Genomic DNA, 24,717 nt, shown 5'->3' on the forward strand with positions numbered 1-24,717 from the left:
CAGTTTCTCAGGCCACAGACTGCGTTCTTCCAGGGGCAATGTTTTTAGCAGATCTATCACCACCTGGTTCATCTTCTCGCAGAGTCCATTGGTTTGGGGGTGATAGGGCGTTGTTCTTATCTTCTTGCAGCCATACAGGTTGCAGAACTCCTGGAAGACCTCCGCTTCGAAGACTGGTCCTTGGTCCGTCAGCACTTGGTCTGGGTACCCGTGTGGGCGGCAGAAGTGCAGCTGGAAGGCTCTAGCTGCTGTTTGTGCTGTTAAGTCTTTGACGGGGACCACCACTAAGAATCGGGAGTAGTGATCCACGATGGTTAGGGCGTAGACATACCCGCTTCTGCTTGGAGGCAGTTTAACATGGTCCAGAGCGACCAGTTCCACCGGCTGCCTGGTGATGATGGGCTGCAGGGGAGTTCTCTGGCTGGCACGGTCCCTTCTTCTTAGATTGCACGGGCCACAGTCTCTACATCACCTCTCAATGGCTCCTCTCATGCCTATCCAGTAGAACCGTTCACGCAGCAGGAACTCCAGCTTCTTCCATCCGAAGTGCCCTGCCCCATTGTGGTAGGCCTCCAGCACCATAGCTGCGTCCCTTCTCGGTACCATCACCTGCCAGATCAGTTCATGTGTCCGGGAATTGACCATTCTGCGGCACAACTTCTCCTTGTAGAGAAACAGTCTGCTCTTTTCCGTCCACAGTTGCTTGGTCTCTTCCGGAGTGTCTGGGTCCAGGCGGGCGTCAGCCTAGGTCAGCATCTCCTTCACCAGACGGACTGCGGGGTCACTGTCTTGCGTCTCCGCCCAGTTGTAGTGGGGTAAGGGGTTGAACGTAGCAGATCGCTGGCCCCTCACACGGTGGGAATACTGGGTAATCGCATGACGGTGAAACGCAGGGAGTTCAATCTCATCCAATTCTTCTGGATCCTCCCCTTCGTCCGGTAGGTTTGGCATCCTGGACAGGGCGTCTGCGTTGGTATTGGAGCGTCCTGCCCGGTATTTGATCGTGAACTCAAAATTGGACAGGCGGGCCATCCATCTCTGCTCCAGGGCACCCAGTCTTGCAGTGTCCAGGTGTGTCAACGGGTTGTTGTCCGTGTACACGGTGAACCTGGAAGAGGCAAGGTAATGCTTGAAACGTTCGGTTACTGCCCACACCACTGCCAGGCACTCTAGCTTGAACGAGCTGTAATTCTCAGGGTTTCTTTCCGTGAGTCGCAGTTTTCGGCTGGCGTAAGCAATTACCCGTTCTCTCCCCTGCTGGATCTGGGACAATACGGCTCCTAGCCCGATGTTGCTTGCGCCCGTGTAGAGGATAAAGGGCTGGCTGTAATCAGGGTACGCCAGGATTTCATCCCCCGTGAGGGCCATCTTCAGCTGGCGGAAGTACTCCTCTTGAAGCTTTTCCCATTTGAAGGGTGGCTTCTGGTTTTTGGCCTTCCTGGACTGGCCTATCAGGAGGTCCTGCATAGGAGCTGCCTTCTTGGTAAAACCGGGAATGAATCTTCGGTAGTAGCCTACCAACCCGAGGAACTGCCACACTTCCTTTATGCTGGATGGTCTTGGCCAGTCCTTAATCACGGTGATCTTGTCAGGGTCGGGCGCTACTCCATCAGCACTCACCACGTGTCCCAGGTACTGTACCTTTGGCTTCAGTAGATGACACTTTGAGGGTTTTACCTTTAGGCCATAGTTTGCCAGGGCTTCAAACACTTCTGCCAGGTGTTCCAGATGGTCCTCATAGGTCTTGGAATAGACGATGACGTCGTCCAGGTAAAGTAGGACCTTCTCGAAGTTCCGGTGTCCCAGACAGCATTCCATCAACCGTTGGAAGGTTCCTGGTGCGTTGCAGAGCCCGAACGGCATACAGTTAAATTCGCTGAGTCCCATCGGGGTGGTAAATGCGGTCTTCTCCCGGTCCGCCTCTGCTACAGGAACCTGCCAGTTCCCGCTAGTGAGATCCAAAGTAGAGAAGAAGTTAGCAGACTTTAATGCAGCTAAGGACTCTTCTATCCTTGGTAACGGGTACCCATCTTTGTGTGTGATACGGTTGACCTTCCTGTAGTCTACACACATTCTCATAGTGTTGTCTTTCTTTTTCACTAAGACTAGTGGAGCTGCCCAGGGGCTACAGCTGTCCCTAATTACCCCAGCCTCCTTCATGTCTTTTAGCATCCCCTTGGCGTGTTGATAGTGTGCAGGGGGTACGGGTCGATATCTCTCCTTTATGGAAGGATGGTCTCCCGTTGGGATGTGATGTTCTACCCCCTTTACTCGCCCGAAGTCTAGCGGGTGTTTACTAAACACTCTCTCGTACTCTTGAACCACCCGATAGACTCCCCGTTTTTGGTGTGAGGGAGTGGAGTCAGTACCCAAATGCAGTTGCTGACACCAGTCCTCCATTGGTTTCTTAGAGCCGTTACCTTCCTCTAGTTGAGACGGAGGCAAGGGTTCCACGGCCTGTACAGAATTCTGGTTTATGGTGAACAATTTCGCTAGCGTGGCATACCGGGGCAGGTATACTTCTCTCTCCCCGATATTGATGATGCGGACGGGCACCCTCCCATGGCGTACATCGACCACCCCCCATGCTGTCAAAATGGTGGGCCTACTGTCTGAGTAGACGGGTTCTACCATTGCTTGGTAGTCTCTACCTCTTAGACCAATAGCTGCCCGGCACCAAATCATCATCTCACTTTTTGGGGGCATGGCAATAGGGAACGGGTCACACATTCTCACGCTACCTATCTCACCACCAGATAGTTCCACCTGTTGCCGTTTCATCAGTGCCCGGATCTCTTTTTTGGAGCACACGCTGCTGGCTGGAACTGGCGTTCTTGGCAACCTGCTGCAAAATAAGAATCACCTCTGCAAGACAGTTTTCGATTACATTAGTACCTAGGGTTATTTTTGGGTGACTCTCGCGACGGTCAATGTCCACAATGATCAGTCCTTGTGCCGGCAGTTCAACTTTACCGACCTTGATGGTCACTTCCTTAAATCCTATCTGTGGCACGCGCTGACCATTGCTGGCTATAATGCTCAGGTCGTCTTTTGGGTAGCGGGTTATGTCCGAGTCATTCCAGTACCGCTTGAAGAGCACGTACGGGATGGTGGTGACCTGTGACCCGGTGTCTAGTAGGGCACTCATAGGAATGCCATCCAGTACCACAGGCAAGACCGGACGTCCCCCTACGTATTTGTCACGCCAGTTCGATGGGCCTGATGATCTTATGCCTGGGGGTTGGCCCTCTACCCCAGGTTGTGCCCGTTTAAATGACAGTACCTTGCCATATGTCCGGGTTGATTGCAGCGGCGGCAGATGGGTCGTCCGTCCTCGTTGTATCTGTCGCTGGGTCTTCCTCTGGCCGGTGGGGTCCTCCTCAGTCGGCCCCACGGGACGTCCTCCGGTCCGGATGCCAGCTGGATCTTTTCTGGAGAAGAGACCTGTAAAGACTGCACAGTTCTGGTTAGCGCGGCAACACTCTTAGTCAGCTCTTGGACCTGGTGGTGCAGGTCTGTTGCCGGGTCATTGTTCAAAGCCTGCGCATCAGCTCCCACAGGACCTGCAGACAAGGGCGCCATCTCCTGGTGGTAAGTGATAGCAGGGCGACTGTGGGTCACAGCGCCACCTGGTGCCGGTTCTCGGAGCACCCGGATGGCTCTGTCCTTGAACTGTGCAAAGTCCAGGTCAGGGTCCTGTAAGGCCATTGCCCTCAACTGGGTTTGGTGGGCATTGCACAGTAGACCCTCAATAAATTGTTCAGTCAACAGCTTGTCTTCATTTCCCACGCTGTCAGGGTGTGCCTGCTTAATGGCTCTCAGGGCCTCTTGTAGGTTTAGGGCATAGTCTCTTATACTTTCATGTGCCCGTTGTTTGCACCCATAAAATCTTAGTTTTATCTCGGCTGAGGTGCGGGTGTCAAACGTGTCTTTCAGCTGGGTTAGTATCTCTCTGACAGTCCTCTTCTTCCCAGGTGACCCGGACTTTACCTCCCTTTGGGCTGCCCCGATTAACTGGGCCACCAGAATGCTCACTTTTTGCTCTTCTGTGAGGGGGTATACCTGGAAGAGGCTATCAAGTCTTTCCCTAAAGTCACTCAGGGTATGTGACTCTCCTGAGTACTGGGGTAGCCAGGTTGCCCCCGGGATATAGGGCATGGTGAATGGCATGACTGCTGCAGCGGTTGCGCTGGCGGTGGCTGTGGCAGTGGAGCTCCCCTCGGAGTCCGACATCCTCCTTCCCCCCTAGTGGACCGTCAAACCGGTGGCAGTCTATTGGTATTGTAATTGTCCGACTACGCCACCCGTGGATTGCGGTCGGTGGGGACCGCCGCTGCGCTGCAGACCGCTGAGGCTGATGTTGTTTGCGCAGCCGGGTATGGGATAACTCCCCACGGGAGAAGTATTGCCTCAGGGCAGCTAATGTGGATGATGGGAGTGATGGTGTGAGTGTCCCAGTAGTAATGGTGCTGGTGCGGCAAGGAATCACAGAGACGTGTGGTGCAGTTCAGGGTCTTTACTGATGGTATAAAGCAGACCCTCCCGGGAGTACTGGTTAGCAGTAGGGGCCTGGTCAGTCTGTGAGCAAGCAGGATCTCCCCTGGCCAGGTGGAGTTGTAGGCCTCCCCGACTATCTGCACTCTTTCCTGGCTACCTTGCTCTATGCGGGTAGAAGTAGCCCACGTCCCTGAGTATACCGTGTGGTGCTCACCCGTATGGCCGGTGACTTGGGGCCTTCCGTTAGCCTTCGCTTCACGATGGCGGTGCTGGTCCCTTGCTTGTGACCGTGCCTTCGGGTTTCTAAGGCCAGAGGACATGGAATCCCCTGTCGGTTGGATTCTGTTGCTGGACCTGGATGTCCCCACAGCCTCGGACTCCGTGTCCGGGTTAGTGTCTTCAGCCAAGGTGAGCCTTCTAGCTTCCAGCCTCTGGCACTCGCTCCTGCTCCTACAGAGCTCCTGTTGTCACTTTCCCTGTGTCTGGAACTCAACTCTTTCTGACTTAATCCTGCCCCAGACCCAGTTTATAAGGGCAGATTCCTCCCCTCCCAGGTCTGGGTGGGCCGTGTTGCATGCTTAGGGCTCCTGACCAGAGAAACCTCCCACTTGCTCTCAGACATAATATCTCTATTACTGTGGTAACCAGACCCCTGGGGTGCCATAATAACAAATCTGAATCAAATAAACAGTCAAAAAAGAAAAGTAAGATAAAAGTATATAACTAAGAAATTAACAGCACCAAGGGGATAATTAAAAAAGATCAAAGGGTGTTCCGTTAAAAACAGCGCAGCATTTTTACAAAAAAGACTTGAAACTGACCATATCATTCAACCTTTTAGGGGAAATAGTGTCTAGTATTACAATCCACCGAGTTTCTCTCTGAAGTAGTTTCTTTTTAACATTTCCTCCCCTAATACCCATGTGTATATGGTCAATGCCCCGGACGGTTAAGCCTCGGGTAGGTAAGGAGCCGGGATGGGACCGTATAAGAAGCCCGGGAGCAGGGAGAGCAGAGGGAGACGTCGGCTTCGGTGGCGCCGGCGCAACAAAGGCCGGCCCTGGAGCAGAGAGAAAGCACTGCAGAGCGCGACCGCGGTGTATCAGAGGCCAGAAGATAGCGGCGTCAGTGTCACCTGACACCACACCACAATCTGCCAGCCAATGGGAAAGCAGAGTGCGGTGCGTGTCACCGCCCAGAAAGAACTTCCATCCTCTTAGTGTCACCGACTCATGTGGTAAGCATGCTGCATGCACGTCACTGCAGGCCCGCTGTCACCAATGAATGTGCCGTGCGAGCGATGATACATTTGCTTCAGCCGTGCTTTTAAAGGGCCCCCGCCACCAACTTTCTCACTCTTATATCGGGACCCACCGGGAAATTTCCCGATTTCCCGCCAGGCCAGTCCGACCCTGCTAGTGGGCCTCGCAAACCACCAGCCGCCCCATCAACCACATCTGCTGCTTCTTCCTCCTCAGTCTCCAACCACAGAACCTCCACTTGTTTACCCGCTACAGTCGAGGTGAGTGAGAGCCTGTAAGCCGCTAGGGAAATGGACATGCCTGCTGTTTTTCAGACACCAAGCACACCACATCTTTCTCAATCCACCATAACAGCTCCGTCTTCACCTCACTCACAGTCCAACAGTTTGTCATGTTCACCCTACTCTGCCCTATCTCAGCACATCAGCCAGCCGTTGATCCCGCAGTTGTGGTCACTTAAAAAATTGTTTCATCCTACACATGCCAAAGCTAAGAGCTTGAACTTCACCATCTCCAATCTGTTGGCCATGGAAATGCTGCCTGTTCGCCTGGTGGATACAGATGGTTTCCGAAAACTGATGGCCATCACAGTCCCCCAGTTCCAGTTGCCCAGTCACCATTACTTTTCTAAGAATGCTGTGCCTGCGCTACACCAGCATGTCGCAGACAGCATCATCCGTTCCTTGAAAAAATCTATGTCTGCCAGAGTGCATTTCACCACTGACACTGAACGAGCAAGCATAGCCAGGGGCGTTACATTTCGCTGACTGGGCACTGAGTGACTCTGGTGGCTATGGGGGCAGAAGGGAAAGGGGCTGCTCCACAAGTCTTGGAATCCCCAAGGCTTGTGAAACAAACCTCTGTATATAATACTTCCCTTAATGAGACAAGCATTTCAATAGGGAGAATCCCCACCACCTCCGTACTGCGCAGCCACGGCTCACTGCAATCAGGAAGTGTTTAAATTAATATGCCTTGGAGATCGCAGTCATACAGCTCAAGAGTTGTGGACAGCTATCCTGGCCAAGTTTGAGCAATGGCTGTCTCCATTAATTGTAGAGCCAAATAAGGCCGTGTGCGACATGCAGAAAGCATGGTTGCTGTGTGCTTACTTCCGCCGTTTGCGCCGCGTGGGTCATCAACTTGCATCACTACAGAGGTCTTTCGGGCTACCAGTTGACCGGTTGATATGAGATATGCCGACATGGTGTAATTCCACTCTGCACATGTTACAGCTACTGTGGTAGCAGTGATGAGCCCTGGTGCAGTATGTTATTTTGCATAGCCTGGGCCAACACAGTACAACGAAGTGAAAATCAAGCTTGCGGAGTCAGCACTGATGAAGGACCTCTGCACTCTTCTGCACAGTTTTGAAATGGCTACTAAGATGGTAAACATTGACAATGCCATCATCAGCATCACTATTCCAGTCATTTACATGCTGGGGCACACTTTGAATAGTCTGTGGGATGAAGTGGTGGTCCCAGACTAAAAGGAAAAAGCAGAGGAGAATGCAGAAGAGATAATAATATCTCTAAGTTCTAGACTGTCATTGCTCAGGTGAGTGCCATGGGAGGATAGATTGCAGCAATCGAGGGAGGCTCATGGTACCAGACAAACTGTTAATGAAGGTGCAGGAGCCAAGGAACAAAGAGAGGAGGATGAGGAGGAAGAGGTGATAGCCATGCAACAGTCAGACGATGAAGAGGATAATGATTCCCTCTCTGTTGTTCATGGTTGGAGGGAGGGACGGAGGAAGCAAGCTTAAGTGTAACTCCGCCTCCAACGCAACATGGACTTGAACCTCATGGAAGCACCCGACACATGAGCACCTTCTTGCTGCACTATCTGCAACATGATGCCTGTATTGTTAGGATTAGAAATAGTGCTGACTACTGGGTTGCCACTCTGTTAGATCCATGGTACAAAAGTAAATTTTGCCAGATGCTTCCCGCCCTGGAAAGGGACGCACGCATGCTAGAGTATCAAAACATGCTTGTAGACAATCTTAAGAGTGGTTTTCCCCAAGACAGCAGTGAGGCATACAGTGTGCATTGCTGTTCTAGACTTCCAACCCCAGGAACGTCGACGCAAAAACATTGGCAGCAGCAGAAGTGTAAGTGGCAGAAGCAATTTCTGTGAGTCATTTCACACATTTTTAGACCAGCCCGTGCACCAGCACAACAGAGTAAAAATCTGACACATAGTGAACGACTGGAGAGGATGGTGCAGGAGTATCTCGAGCTCAATACCAATGCCATCAGGGGAGTTTGGACCCTTTTGCATTTTGGTCTTCAAAAATGGAAGAGTGGCCTGAGCTTACCTGTCACGCCTTGGAAGTTTTGTCATGTCTGGCAGCCAGCATTTTCTCAGAATGTGTCTTCAGCGCTGCTTGTGGTGTCCTTACAGATATGCTCCTCCAGCTGTCCCTTGAAAGTGTAGACTGCCTAACTTTTAGCAAGATGTAAAAGTTATGGATCTCCAATGACTTCTGAACCCGAGTCATAGACTGGACAGACTAGGCGATGGTGTAGTTTTTAGTGTGCTGAATTGATCTTGCGTTATTGCAGTCTGGGACACCTTTGTCTTGGCTTCTGTGCCTGCTGTTGCTACTGCTGCTGATGTTACTTAAACAAATTTGAAATGTGGAGACTCCAAGTTGGGTCTCCATGTGGTGGGTTGCCTGTAGTGGAAAGTGTGTCAGAGCCCCATTATACTATTTCTACTCTGGGGAAATTGCTGTCCCTCATTTTTGGAAATGTTGGGACTCCAAGTTGGGTCTCCTTCATGTGTGTTACCTGTAGCAGTAGGGCTCCCAGACCGTCAAGCCTGCACTTACTTTCAGTCAACTACCTGTCTTACTATCCTTATATTTTTAACCATAGTAGTCTACGATGCTGGTATTTGTGCCACTTGAGTGTAGCTGAGCAGAAAAGCAGTTTGAGCTGCTGCATGAGGTATCTGGGCTCCCAGCACAGCAGACCTACACCGGTCCCTCACTCACCTCTTCATTTTAACTTAAATTCAAAGTTGTAAATACTGGCCCAGACCGTGTCTCAAGCATGGCCCATGCCTGACTGCAGCTGTGCCATTATAAAATTTCTACTGTGGGTCAATTGATGCCACTTTTCCTGGTGTCTGCCCCTAATTTTTGGAAATGATTGGACTCCAAGTTGGGTATCCTTCATGTGTGTTGTCTGAATTTGGCAGGGCTCTCAGAGCACCTGGCCTACACCTGTCACTAATCCACCTGTTAGTGATCAATGTTCAAGCTAGAAATGCTGGTCCAAGCCCTGTCTCAGGCCCTGTCCAATGCATCCATGCTGCGCAATTATATTATTTGTACTTTGGGTCAATTGATACCACTTTTCCTGGTGTCTGCCCCTAATTTGAGCTGTTTTGGCAGCTTTGTGCCCCACTGAAGGTGTTCATATGTTCGACAAACTGTTTAGCAAACATGGGGAAGTTCACCGGTCCGAACCGAACCTTGAAAGGTTCGCTCATCTCTAGCTATTAGCTGTAAGAAGACAAGAAAGTTATTTAAAAAATGTAATTTTTTACATTTTTCTGGACACAATTTGTTTGTATTGTAATGCAGCGGCTTGCTGCATTGCTAAAATGTCCAGGGGGTGTGTTCTGGCTGACCATTTACCTCCCCCTCAGGTGACGGATCACATGACTGTGACATCATCACAGGTCCTGTGTGCACAGAAGGATATATAAATCCTTGTGGTTTTGAAACAGTGAGAGAGAGAGAGAGGCCTGGTGGGGCCTGGTGAGGCAAGAAGCCTGGTTCCTGTGTGTGGGACTCCACTAGCATGGAAGGCAGAGGCTGGATCCCTGTGTTTGGGATACCAGTAGTCTTGGAATGCACATGGCCTGAAGAATATGTCTGGGAAGTCTTAAAGCCACAGCTGTGGCAGAACCGAGCTGATAGAAGCAGCTGAGACCCAGCAAAGGTAAATCGGCGCTTTAAGTGAACATTGCTGCTGTACCTTGCTGAAGTCTGTATTTGACACCAAGCGGGCATAGCTGCCACTGAAAAGGCTCTAGGATACATGTGTAACATTCCTGCGAGCCACTGAGATGGACTATGTTATGAGCGGTTTATGATGTGTAATAAACTGCTGGTCTTCATATTACCGGAAAACGTTGCATGTGTGCTTTAATTGATCCAGTGAAGCGAGTACCACCCCCCCCCAGCGTGATGAATAGCGCTATCTTACAGTATATATATTATTTTAATTTAAACAGTTGTGATTGTTATGATCTGCAACATGAACTAAGGAAAGATAGGGGAAAGCTGTCCCTACAGTATGACTAAGCTGAATCCCTACGATGTAGCGGGCTGCCTGTTCCTAGCAAACAAACCCGCCTTTGTCCTCGGCTAGTCTGAACTAAGACCTATAGCATTAAGGGACGGGTCCCTAAAAGAAGGACTGGGACAAAAAAGGGACACCTCCCGAACAGAAAAGTAGTTGCAAAACACAAAAAGACAAACTGACAAAAGTACTAGAGGTCCCAGAGGACCAAGCGAACTGACAGAGAAAGGCACAGAAGCACCTGGCTAGAGAGTTCTAACAGTACCCCCTCTTTTATGAGGATCCTCCGGATCCTCCAGGCCCAGACCTATCCCGAAACCTCTTGTGGAAAGCCTTAACAAGCCTAGGAGCAGAGACATCATCCGTCCTTACCCAGGAGTTGTCTTCGGGACCAAAACCCCTCCAGGAGACGAGATACTGTAATCTCCCTCTATGCCATCTAGAATTCAAGATACGAGAAATTTCATATTAGCCGTCTTCCACCACAGGAGGAACTGTGACAGTGGTGTCCCTATCAGATACATCAGCCTTTTTCAACAAGGAAACATGAAACACAGGATTAATCTTCCAGGAAGTAGGAACATCCAACCTAACTGCAGACGGGTTAACAACCTGAAGCACTTTAAATGGACCCACAAACTTAGGACCCAGTTTTTTAGAGGGAATCCTCAACCGCAGGTTCTTCGAGGACAACCAAACCATGCCACCCACAGTATACAAAATCTCCTTACATTTCCTGTCAAAATACTTATTGGACTTCTTGTTAGCCTCTTGAAGGTTGCAACGTACATTAGTCCAAACTCTCTCCAAATCACCGGAAAAATTCTCCTTCTCCGGCACCACCGACCCATATTTGGAGAACGAACCAAAAGACGGATGTCTCCCAGTACAACAAAAAAAAGGAGAAAACCCAGCAGAGGAGGATGTATGATTGTTAAGAGCAAATTCTGCGAGAGGCAGAAACTCAGACCACACCCCTTGATTGTCCGCCACAAAACAACGCAAAAACTGTTCAACATCCTGGTTCTTTATTTCATTCTGTCCATTAGACTCAGGATGATAACCAGACGAAAATGACAAATGGACTCCCAACCTGTCACAAAAAGGACGCCAAAAGCGAGCCACAAACTGAGGTCCTCTATCAGAAACAATATCCATGGGAACGCCATGGAGCTTGACAATCTCCTTAAAAAACGCCTTAGCGAGTGTCTTGGCGCAGGGCAACTTAATGAATGGAACCAAATGACACATCTTACTAAAACGGTCCACGACCACCCAAATGACAGTAAAACCCTCGGACACAGGAAAATCAGTAATAAAATCCATTGTGAGATGTGTCCAAGGTGCACTAGGAACCTCCAGAGGGCAAAGCAACCCCGCAGCAGGAGTATGTGAAGCCTTTGACCTAGCACACACAGTACATTGATGCACCCACTTGATGACTTTCCTCTGCCATCCAGGCCACCAAAAACTGCGACTGATAAGTCTCTTAGTCTCCGAAATTCCAGGATGACCTACCAACCGAGACTCATGACACTTCAAAAACAAATCTTTCCTAAAGGCTCTAGGCACGAACAACCTCCCATGGGGAGTGTTAGATGGAGCATCATCTTGAGATTTCAGAATCCCATTCTCCAAAACGGAGTCCAATGCCGCCACCACAACTCCTTTCTGTAAAATGCTCTCCTCCTCCTCGGCACCGACCATAGGAGAGAAGCTGCGAGATAAAGCATCGGCTTTAACATTCTTAGTAACAGGGATATAGGTAACAGAAAAATGAAACCGAGAAAAAAAAAATGCCCACCTAGCTTGACGGGCATTCAAGTGCTTGGCAGCATCCAGATAGATCAAATTCTTATGATCTGTGATAACCTGAATAGGAAATCTAGCGCCTTGCAAAAAATGATGCCAATGTTCAAACGTGAGTTTAATAGCCAGCAACTATCGATTTCCAACATCATAATTCAGTTCGGTTTCCGAAATTTTTTTAGAAAAGGAGGCACAAGGATGTACTCCAGCCTTGGTCTCCTGAGAAAAAAACTGCTCCGACCCCTACTGATGAAGCATCGACCTCAACCAAAAAATGCTTGGTCTCATCAGGCTGCATAAGGATAGGGGTAGAACTGAAGCTCTCTTTGAGATACTCAAACACTTTAATGGCCTCAGTAATCCTCTGGGCCATATTCGCACCTTTCCTGGTGAGATCGGTTAGAGGTTTAACAATTACAGAAAAATTCTTAATGAATTTCCTGTAATAATTGGCAAAACCCAAAAATCTCTGTATAGATTTCAAACCAATAGGCCTAGGCCATTCCTGCACAGCCTGAACCTTCACAGGGTCCATCTCAAAGCCCTCGCTGGAGACAATGTAGCCCATAAAACTAATTTTCTGCACAGCGAACTCACATTTCTCCAGCTTAGCAAAGAGTGAATTATCATTCAATAACTGCAAAACTTCACGTACACTATGCCAATGGGACTCCAGATCTGGCAAATAAATCAAAATGTCATCCAAATACAAAACCACATTTTTATCAATCAAAGGTCTCAGGATGTCATTAACCGGTTCAGGACCGCCCACTGTACATAAACGTCGGCGCTGCCTGGGCTCTGTGCAGCGCCGACGTTTAAAAACGGTGGGTGGTCCCGCAGCGCTCAGGACCCCCAGGGTCCTGCTAGCGCTGTGGTACCGGTTCAGAGCGATAGCTCTGACATGTGACATCATGGGGACCTGATTGGATCAGGTCCCCATGATGTTAACCTGTTCCTATCTTCTAGATGCCGCGATCCATAGCGATCGCGGCATTTAAAAGATAGGGACAGCCGGTGGTCGGCGATCGGGACCCCCCACATACCTGTCAGCGGTGGGGATCCCGGTGCTGTGACCTCTGACATCATCGAGACCTGATTGGCTCAGGTCTCGATGATGTCAGCGTCACACCAGCCAATCAGAGAGATCAAAAGGGAATTTTGTTTTAGCAACAAACTTTCCTGGGCGATCTGCCTGATAAATGCAGTTTCTCCTCCGATCTCAGTGAGAGAGCAGAGGAGAAACAGTGTGACAAGAGCTGTCAGCCTTGCCACTGTGAAAGTAAAAAAAAAATAAAATAAAAAAGAAAGTAAGAGTTAGGGTTAGTGAGTCTGTCAGATCAGTCAGTCCTGTCAGATCAGTCCAGTCAGATCTGTCAGTCAGTCAGTCCTGTCAGATCAGTCCAGTCAGATCTGTCAGTCCTGTCAGATCTGTCAGTCAGTCAGTCCTGTCAGATCTGTCAGTCAGTCAGTCCTGTCAGTCCTGTCAGATCTGTCAGTCAGTCAGTCCTGTCAGATCTGTCAGTCAGTCAGTCCTGTCAGATCTGTCAGTCAGTCCTGTCAGATCTGTCAGTCAGTCAGTCCTGTCAGATCTGTCAGATCTGTCAGTCAGTCAGTCCTGTCAGATCTGTCAGTCAGTCAGTCCTGTCAGATCTGTCAGTCAGTCAGTCCTGTCAGATCTGTCAGTCAGTCAGTCCTGTCAGATCTGTCAGTCAGTCCTGTCAGATCTGTCAGTCAGTCAGTCCTGTCAGATCTGTCAGTCAGTCCTGTCAGATCTGTCAGTCAGTCAGTCCTGTCAGATCTGTCAGATCTGTCAGTCAGTCAGTCCTGTCAGATCTGTCAGTCAGTCAGTCCTGTCAGATCTGTCAGTCAGTCAGTCCTGTCAGATCTGTCAGTCAGTCAGTCCTGTCAGATCTGTCAGTCAGTCAGTCCTGTCAGATCTGTCAGTCAGTCCTGTCAGATCTGTCAGTCAGTCAGTCCTGTCAGATCTGTCAGTCAGTCAGATCTGTCAGTCAGTCAGTCCTGTCAGATCTGTCAGTCAGTCAGATCTGTCAGTCAGTCAGTCCTGTCAGATCAGTCAGTCAGTCCTGTCAGATCAGTCAGTCAGTCCTGTCAGATCTGTCAGTCAGTCAGTCCTGTCAGATCAGTCCAGTCAGTCCTGTCACATCAGTCAGTCAGTCCTGTCAGATCAGTCAGTCAGTCCTGTCAGATCTGTCAGTCAGTCCTGTCAGATCTGTCAGTCAGTCAGTCAGTCCTGTCAGATCTGTCAGTCAGTCAGTCCTGTCAGATCTGTCAGTCAGTCAGTCCTGTCAGATCTGTCAGTCAGTCCTGTCAGATCTGTCAGTCAGTCAGTCCTGTCAGATCTGTCAGTCAGTCAGATCTGTCAGTCAGTCAGTCCTGTCAGATCTGTCAGTCAGTCAGATCTGTCAGATCTGTCAGTCAGTCAGATCTGTCAGATCAGTCAGTCAGTCCTGTCAGATCAGTCAGTCAGTCCTGTCAGATCTGTCAGTCAGTCAGTCCTGTCAGATCTGTCAGTCAGTCAGTCCTGTCAGATCAGTCCAGTCAGTCCTGTCACATCAGTCAGTCAGTCCTGTCAGATCAGTCAGTCAGTCCTGTCAGATCTGTCAGTCAGTCCTGTCAGATCTGTCAGTCAGTCAGATCTGTCAGTCAGTCAGTCCTGTCAGATCAGTCAGTCAGTCCTGTCAGATCAGTCAGTCAGTCCTGTCAGATCTGTCAGTCAGTCAGTCCTGTCAGATCTGTCAATCAGTCAGTCCTGTCACATCAGTAAGTCAGTCCTGTCACATCAGTAAGTCAGTCCTGTCACATCAGTCAGTCAGTCCTGTCAGATCAGTCCGGTCAGTCCAGTCCGGTCCCGTCCTTTCAGTCCGGTCCGTTCAGTCCAGTCAAAAAATATAAAAATAAAATGGCCCGTCAGACTTATACCGCAGAGGAGGTGTATGCCCTGCTGTGTTCTGACAATGATGACAGCGCAATCTCAGATGGAGATATGGATTTTGAGGGCTTTAGTAGCGGCGACACTGAGAGCCCAGAAATGAGCAGTGATTCTGTTCCATCCTCAAGCCCAAGGACCAGTACAGCAATAGGGGCAAATAGCGCTACTGGAGAAACGTCTCCAAATCAGGGAACACTGCCCAGTACAAGCGCTGTCCCTGCTACTAGTGAATTGGCGCACGCCAGTGTACAAGGGGCGTTGCCACATGATCTAGCATTTCCCAGATGGGAGGCTTCAGATTCGGCTGCTCCATTCAGCCCTGATTTCAACGCCATTCCTGGTATAAATGTGGAGGTGGAAGATTTTGGACCAATTCATTTTTTTAATTTGTTTTTTACAGACAGCTTGCTAGAGCATATTGTCGTGCAAACAAATTTATACGCGTCCCAATTCATAAGCCAGAATCCCCGATCTTACTATGCTAGGGCAAATTTATGGACACCAACTAATGTCCCGGAAATAAAAAAATTTTTAGGACTTACATTTGCCATGGGGCTTGTTAAAAAACCGAGCATTCGATCCTACTGGTCCAACCACCCTGTTCAAGCCACCCCTATGTTTTCAGTCATTCTGCCTAGGACCCGTTATGAAATGCTCATGCGGTTTTGGCATTTTAACGACAATAGTCAATGCCTGCCCAGAAATGCCCCAGAACATGACAGGTTATATAAAATTAGACCCATCATTGAAAATTTGTCAGAAAAATTCTTAAGCCTCTACACCCCAACACAAAATATTTCTATAGACGAGTCCCTTGTAAAATTCAAAGGAAGACTGCACCTCAAGCAATTTATCCCATCTAAAAGGGCAAGGTTTGGAATAAAGCTCTATAAAATGTGCGAAAGTTCAACCGGATACACATCCGCTTTTCGCATATATGAGGGGAAAGATAGCCAACTAAACCCACCAGGATGCCCTACTTATCTGGGGACATCTGGAAAAATTGTTTGGGAGCTGATAAGTCCATTTTTTCAAAAAGGCTACAATCTATATGTGGACAATTATTACACCAGCATACCCCTATTTAAAAGTCTGGTTGAACACAACATCAGGGCTTGTGGGACCATCCGTAAAAACCGTCAGGGGTTTCCACAACCATTGGTCAACCAAAAGTTTCAAAAGGGGCAGTCATGGGCTGTACGCAACGGAGAGCTGCTTGCCCTGAAATATAGGGATAAGAGGGATATTTTTGTCCTCAGCTCGATCCACACAGATGCCACAAGGGCCACTGTAGAACTAGGATCCACCACTCCAAAGCAAAAACCTGTGTCAGTCATTGACTACAACAAACACATGGGGGGTGTGGACCTTGCAGACCAGGTTCTACAGCAATACCAGGTATCAAGAAAGTCCTATACCTGGTATAAAAAGTTGGTTATTTATTTGTTTCAGGTGGCCACATACAATTCTTTTGTGTTGTATAGTGTTGAGCCACCCCCGTAGTGTTCGGGTTCGGTTCGGTTCGTCGAACACCGGGATGTTCGAGGAACTGTTCGTCGAACTGTTCGTCGAACACCTTAGAACACCGTCGAACACCGTTAAAACCAATGGCAGGCAAACAAAAACACATAGAAACACATAGAAAACACCTGCAAAGGTGTCCAAAAGCTGACAAACTGCTCAGAAGACACTCTCTTTAAAAAAGCCGGCCGGCAAATTCAGCAGCGGCATACACCGGTACCCGACAATTTAGACAAGAAGGAATAGAGCATCACACATAGATTAGATAGATAGAAACATGTCAGTCACACATATAAGAAGCACAGTGACAGTGTTGGTTACTGCACTTGTCATTTAGTGTAAAGGATTTATTAAAAAAAATATTAGTGTTTTCATGCACCGTCTCTTTAAAAAAGCCGGCCGGCAATTCAGCAGCGGTACCCGACAATTTAGAACAGAAAGAATAGAGCTTCACACATAGATTAGATAGATAGAAACATGTCAGTCACATATATAATAAGTACAGTGATAGTGTTGCTTACTGTACTTGTCATTTAGTGTAAAGGATTTATTTAAAAAAATAATAGTGTTTTCATGCACTGTCTCTTTAAAAAAGCCGGCCGGCAATTCAGCAGCGGTACCCGACAATTTAGAACAGAAAGATAGAGCATCACACATAGATTAGATAGATAGAAACATGTCAGTCACATATATATGAAGTACAGTGATAGTGTTGGTTACTGTACTTGTCATTTAGTATTAAAATAAAGGATTTATTATTAAAAAAATTGGCGTGGGGTTCCCCTTAATTTTAGGCTCTAGCGGAGGTTAAGCAGACAGCTGGGGCAGATGTTTGAAGCCTGGGAAGGGGGTAATACCCACGGAGCTTCCCAGGCTACTAATATCAGCCTCCAGCTGAATACATAGCCTTTACTAGCTATTAAATTGGGGGACCCCCCAAAAAAAATGACGTGGGGTCCCCCCTAATTTAATAGCTAGCAAAGGCTAGGCAGACAGCTGGGGGCTGATATTAATAGCCCAGGAAGGGAGCCATGAATATTGGCCCCCTCCCAGGCTAGAAACACCAGCCGTCAGCCGCCCCAGAAATGGCGCATTCATAGGATGCACCAATTCTGGCACTTAGCCTCGCTCTTCCACGCTGCCCTGGTGCGGTGGCAGGGGGTAATAGGGTTGGGGTTGATGTCAGCTTATAATGCCAGCTGACATCAAGCCCAGGTTAGTAATGGAGAGGCGTCTATAAGACACCCCCATTACTAACCCCATAGTCAAAGTTAAAAAAAACACAAACACCCAGAATAAAGTCCTTTAATTGAAATAAAGACACAATCCTTTATTGTTCTAAATTAAACCATACTTACCATCACGCCCATTCCAGCTGAAGCCAACGATCTCCTGCAATAAAAGAAAAATAATAAAGCAACCTCATCCTTACCTTTCCATGGTTCCCACGACAGCTTCAGCTCTGCTACATCGAGATGACAGGCTGGACCGCAGCAGAACGCTGCCATCCAGCCTGTCATCCCGCAGACACTGAGAAGCGCAGGCTTGCTTGCGCTGCTCAGCGTCTCTCTGTGACGACATCCAGATGAGCCGAGTTCATGTCCAATGAACTCGGCTCACCTCATGCACGTCACTGACAGCGTGGGAAAATTTTCACGCTGAAGCGCTGATTGCAGGAGAATTTTCCCACGCTGTCAGTGACGTGCAGGAGGTGAGCTGAGTTCATTGGACATGAGCTCACCTCATGCACATCACTGACAGCGTGGGAGTATTCTCCTGCACTCAGCACTTCAGCGTGAGAATTTTCCCACGCTGTCAGTGACGTGCATGAGGTGAGCCGAGTTCATTGGACATGACCTCGGCTCATCTGGATGCCGTCACAGCGAGACAGTGAGGAGCGCAAGCATGCCTGCGCTTCTCAGTGTCTGCGGGATGACAGACTGGATGGCAGCGTTCTGCTGCGGTCCAGCCAGTCATCTCGATGTAGCAGAGCTGAAGCTGTCGTGGGAACCATGGAAAGGTAAGGATGAGGTTGGTTTATTATTTTTCTTTTATTGCAGGAGATCGTTGGCTTCAGCTGGAATGGGTGTGATGGTAAGTATGGTTTAATTTAGAACAATAAAGAATTGTGTCTTTATTTCAATTAAAGGACTTTATTCTGGGTGTTGTGTTTTTTTTAAATACTTTACTAGAAATTCATGGCGGTCATGTCTAATACTGGCGTGACCCCATGAATTTTGGGCTTGGGGCCAGCTGATAATACCAAGCTGGCCCTAACCCCTTTATTACCCAGTGAGCCACCGCACCAGGGCCCTGGATGAGTTGGGTACAGCGCCAGAAGATGGCGCTTCTATGAACGCGCCATTTTCCGGGGTGGCTGCGGACTGCAATTTGTAGCGGGGGGGGGCCCAGAAAGCTTGGGCCTCCCTGCGCTGCAGATTCCAGCCCCCAGCTGCCTAGTTGTACCTGGCTGGACACAAAAATAGGGCGAAGCCCCACGTACATTTTTTTTAATTATTTCATGAAATTCATGAAATAATTAAGAAAAAAAGGCCTTCCCTATATTGTTGTGTCCGGCCAGGTACAAATAGGCAGCTGGTGGATGGGGGCAGCCCGTTCCTGCCTGCTGTACCTGGCTGGACACAAATATAGTGCGAAGCCCCACTTCAATTTTTTTAAATTATTTCAGGAAATTCATGAAATAATTTAAAAAAAATTGACGTGGGGCTTCGCACTATATTTGTGTCCAGCCAGGTACAGCAGGCAGGAACGGGCTGCCCCCATCCACCAGCTGCCTATTTGTACCTGGCCGGACACAACAATATAGGGAAGCCCTTTTTTCTTAATTATTTCATGAAATAATTTAAAAAAAATTGACGTGGGGCTTCGCACTATATTTGTGTCCAGTCAGGTACAGCAGGCAGGAACGGGCTGCCCCCAACCACCAGCTGCCTATTTGTACCTGGCCGGACACAACAATATAGGGAAGCCCTTTTTTTCTTAATTATTTCATGAAATAATTTAAAGAAAATTGACGTGGGGCTTCGCCCTGTTTTTGTGTCCAGCCAGGTACAACTAGGCAGCTGGGGGCTGGAATCCGCAGCGCAGGGAGGCCCAAGCTTTCTGGGCCACCCCCGCTGCAAATTGCAGTCCGCAGCCACCCCGGAAAATGGCGCGTTCATAGAAGCGCCATCTTCTGGCGCTGTACCCAACTCATCCAGGGCCCTGATGCGGTGGCTCACTGGGTAATAAAGGGGTTAGGGCCAGCTTGGCATTATCAGCTGGCCCTAAGCCCGAAATTCATGGGGTCACGCCAATATTAGACATGACCACCATGAATTTCTAGTAAAGTATTTAAAAAAAACACAACACCCAGAAAAAAGTCCTTTAATTGAAATAAACACACAATTCTTTATTGTTCTAAATTAAACCATACTTACCATCACGCCCATTCCAGCTGAAGCCAACGATCTCCTGAAATAAAAGAAAAATAATAAAGCAACATCATCCTTACCTTTCCATGGTTCCCATGACAGCTTCAGCTCTGCTACATCGAGATGACAGGCTGGACCGCAGCAGAACGCTGCCATCCTGCCTGTCATCCCGCAGACACTGAGAAGCGCAGGCTTGCTTGCGCTCCACAGTGTCTCTCTGTGAGGGCATCCAGATGAGCCGAGTTAATGTCCAATGAACTCGGCTCACCTCATGCACGTCACTGACAGCGTGGGAAAATTCTCCTGCACTCACCGCTTCAGCGTGGGAGAATTCTCACACTGAAGCGCTGAGTGCAGGAGAATTCTCCCACGCTGTCAGTGACGTGCAGGAGGTGAGCTGAGTTCATTGGACATGAGCTCACCTTATGCACGTCACTGACAGCGTGGGAAAATTCTCCTGCACTCAGCGCTTCAGCGGGAGAATTCTCACGCTGAAGCGCTGAGTGCAGGAGAATTCTCCCACGCTGTCAGTGACGTGCAGGAGGTGAGCTGAGTTCATTGGACATGAGCTCACCTTATGCACGTCACTGACAGCGTGGGAGAATTCTCCTGCACTCACCGCTTCAGCGTGAGAATTTTCCCACGCTGTCAGTGACGTGCATGAGGTGAGCCGAGTTCATTGGACATGAACTCGGCTCATCTGGATGTCGTCACAGAGAGACGCTGAGCAGCGCAAGTAAGCCTGCGCTTCTCAGTGTCTGCGGGATGAGAGGCTGGATGGCAGCGTTCTGCTGCGGTCCAGCCTGTCATCTCGATGTAGCAGAGCTGAAGCTGTCGTGGGAACCATGGAAAGGTAAGGATGAGGTTGCTTTATTATTTTTCTTTTATTGCAGGAGATCGTTGGCTTCAGCTGGAATGGGCGTGACGGTAAGTATGGTTTAATTTAGAACAATAAAGGATTGTGTCTTTATTTCAATTAAAGGACTTTATTCTGGGTGTTTGTGCTTTTTTTAACTTTGACTATGGGGTTAGTAATGGGGGTGTCTTATAGACGCCTCTCCATTACTAACCTGGGCTTGATGTCAGCTGGCATTATAAGCTGACATCAACCCCAACCCTATTACCCCCTGCCACCGCACCAGGGCAGCGTGGAAGAGCGAGGCTAAGTGCCAGAATTGGCGCATCCTATGGATGCGCCATTTCTGGGGCGGCTGACGGCTGGTGTTTCTAGCCTGGGAGGGGGCCAATATTCATGGCTCCCTTCCTGGGCTACTAATATCAGCCCCCAGCTGTCTGCCTAGCCTTTGCTAGCTATTAAATTAGGGGGGACCCCACGTCATTTTTTTGGGGGGGGTCCTCCATTTTAATAGCTAGTAAAGGCTAGGTATTCAGTTGGGGGCTGATATTAGTAGCCTGGGAAGCTCCGTGGGTATTACCCCCTTCCCAGGCTTCAAACATCTGCCCCAGCCGTCTGCTTAACCTCCGCTAGAGCCTAAAATTAAGGGGAACCCCACGCCATTTTTTTTAATAATAAATCCTTTATTTTAATACTAAATGACAAGTACAGTAACCAACACTATCACTGTACTTCATATATATGTGACTGACATGTTTCTATCTATCTAATCTATGTGTGAAGCTCTATTCTGTCTGTTATAAATTGTCGGGTACCGATGCTGAATTGCCGGCCGGCTTTTTTAAAGAGACGGTGCATGATAACACTATTATTTTTTTTGATAAATCCTTTACACTAAATGACAAGTACAGTAAGCAGCACTGTCACTGTACTTCGTATATATGTGGCTGACATGTTTATATCTATCTAATCTATGTGTGATGCTCTATTCTTTCGGTTCTAAATTGTCGGGTACCGGTGTACGCCGCTGCTGAATTGCCGGCTTTTCATGTTTCACTGTTGACACTGTTCCCATCGATTTGGGCAATCACTGTAATGCCACAACCACCATGGCTGTGGCATTACAGTGAGTGGCAGACAATCCCTGCATGATTGGTGCTCTAAATAGCGCCAGAAATGCAGGACACGCTTTTGGTGCACGAACAGTTATCGAACATAACCTCGAACAGCCGAATTTTTTGCAAATCGTTCGGGTTCGTCGAACAACTCGAACACCGCCCAAAACAGCTCGAATTTGAGATTGGCGAACAGTTCTAGTCGAACACCGCTCATCTCTAGTGTTGTACATAAAAGCAGGAAATTCAGATCCTTTTCTTGATTATCAAGAAAAGGTAATTGAAAATCTTGTCTTTCAAAGTGTTAGCCCCGCTCATCCATTAGAATCTGAGGATGTGAAAAGACTCACTGAGCGACATTTTATTGCACTTATTCCAGCAATGGAAACAAGAAGGAACCCCCAGAAAAGATGTCGTGTATGTACTAAGAGAGGAATGAGGCGTGATACCCGCTACTATTGCCCACAATGCCCATCATTGCCAGCCTTATGCGTCACTGACTGCTTTAAAATCTTCCACCCAGAACCACGTTTTTAAACTGTAAAAATGTATCCCAATTTGTCATTCAAACATTTGGTTCATTTAGTGAATGACACATTCGAGTAGAGCTCACTTAATTTCCAGGGGGGGTTCTCCAGAATCTAAACCTTCCATTGCGTGCTTGTTTCTGGAAATCATCCAATGAGTTAAAATGGTCACTAAACCCATAGATGAATTCCCAGAGGGGTTTCATTTCCAAAATGGGGTCACTTCAGGGGGGATTCTTTAGCTCTGGTACTCTGAAAAGTGCCAGAACAGCATAATCCCCCCTGAAGTGACCCCATTATAGAAATGACACCTCTGTGGGAATTCATCTATGGGTTTAGTGACCATTTACCTATCTACTTATTTTCCCACCACTAGATTAATTTATACAGAGGAGTAGATTGTAAAATTCGGTCACTTGTTGTGGGTTTCCTCTGTTTAGGCACCTCAGGGGCTCTCCAAATGCAACATGGCGTCCGCTATCCATTCCAGTCAAATTTCCATTCCAAAAGTCAAATGGCGCTCCTTACCTTCCAAGCCATGCCGTGCGCCCAAACAGTGGCTTTGCACCACATATGGGGTATTAGCGTGCTCAGGAGAAATTGTGCAACACATTTTGGGGTCCATTTTTTCTGGCTGCCCTTGTGAAAATTAAAAATTTGAGGCTAAAGTAGCAGTTTTGTGTTAAAAATGTGTTTTTTTATTTTCACACTTCAACATTATAAAATTCTGTGAAGCCCCTGGGGGTTCAAGGTGCTCACCACACATCTAGATAAGTTCCTTAAGGGGTCTAGTTTCCAAAATGGGGTCACTTGTTGGGGGTTTCCTCTGTTTAGGCACCTCTGGGGCTCTCCAAATGCAACATGGCGTCCGCTATCCATTCCAGTCAAATTTCCATTCCAAAAGTCAAATGGCGCTCCTTACCTTCCAAGCCATGCCGTGCACCCAAAAAGTGGCTTTGCACCACATATGGGGTATCAGCGTGCTCAGGAGAAATTACACAACACATTTTGGGGTCCATTTTTTCTGGCTGCCCTTGTGAAAATTAAAAATTTGAGGTTAAAGTAGCAGTTTTGTGAAAAAAAGTTAAATGTTCATTGTTTTCTTCCACATTCCAAAAATTCCTGTGAAGCACCTGAAGGGTTAATAAACTTCTTGAATGTGGTTTTGAGCACCTTGAGGGGTGCAGTTTTTAGAATGGTATCACTTTTGGGTATTTTCTGTCATAAAGGCTCCTCAAAGTCACTTCAAATAAGATGTGGTCCCTAAAAAAATGTTTTTGTAAATTTTGTTGTAAAAATGAGAAATCGCTGGTCAACTTTTAACCCTTATAGCTTCCTAACAAAAAAAAATTTTGGTTCCAAAATTGTGCTGATGTGAAGTAGACATGTTGGCAATGTTATTTATTAACTGTTTTGTGTGATATATCTCTCTGATTAAAGGGCATGAAAATTCAAAGTTTGAAAATTGCAAAATTTTCAAAATTTTCGCCAAATTTCCGATTTTTTCACAATCAAACGCAAGTGATATCAAAGAAATTTTACCACTACCATGAAGTACAATATGTCACAAAAAGACAATCTCAGAATCAGGGGGATCCGTTGAAGCGTTCCAGAGTAATTACCTCATAAATTGACAGTGGTCAGAATTGAAAAAATTGGCCCGGTCACGAAGGCAAAAACAGGCTCTGGCGCGAAGTGGTTAATAAGGTTCTGAAAAAAATGCAGGTGCATTGGTAAGGCCAAAAGGCATCACCAGATTCTCAAAATGACCTACCGGAGTGTCAAAAGCAGTTTTCCATTCATCACCCTCCTTCACTCGTAACAAATTGTATGCCCCCCCGGAGATCAATTTTAGAGAACCACTTGGCCCCCACTAACTAGTTAAACAAGTCAGGAATTAACAGCAATAGGTAGGAATTGCGTACGGTAATTTTATTAATTTCACGAAAATCCAGACCCTGTCCTTTTCCTTAACAAAGAAAAATCCAACTGCCACAGGCGACTTAGAATGTCTAATGTGACCAGCAGCCAGGCTAGTCTGTATGTATTCCTCCAAGGCCTTTCTTTCAGGGATAGTCAGATTAAACAAGCGACTCTTGGGAAGATTAGTTCCCAGAACAAACTCAATGGCGCAATCATAATCCCAATGAGGAGGTAAAACTTGTGACTTCTCCTCTGAAAAAACCCTCCAAAAATCTTGAATAGGTACAGGTAATTCCCCTTTTTCCACAGCCGCAATGCGACCATTACAACATTTATCATAGCACTTCGGACTCCAATACTTAATCACATTAGTAGACCAGTCCAGTAAATGATTGTGCAGTTTTAACCAAGGCAATTCTAGAACAACCGGAGAGGGTAAATTATCTAAAACAACCGAGTCCAAAATTTCTTGGTGAACTCCATTGATAGTGAGGGGAA

The sequence above is a fragment of the Phyllobates terribilis genome, unplaced genomic scaffold (genome assembly GCF_046119375.1).
Source record: "Phyllobates terribilis strain yellow unplaced genomic scaffold, ASM4611937v1 Scaffold_1__5_contigs__length_1240528914, whole genome shotgun sequence".
NCBI classification, from domain to species: Eukaryota; Metazoa; Chordata; class Amphibia; order Anura; family Dendrobatidae; genus Phyllobates; species Phyllobates terribilis.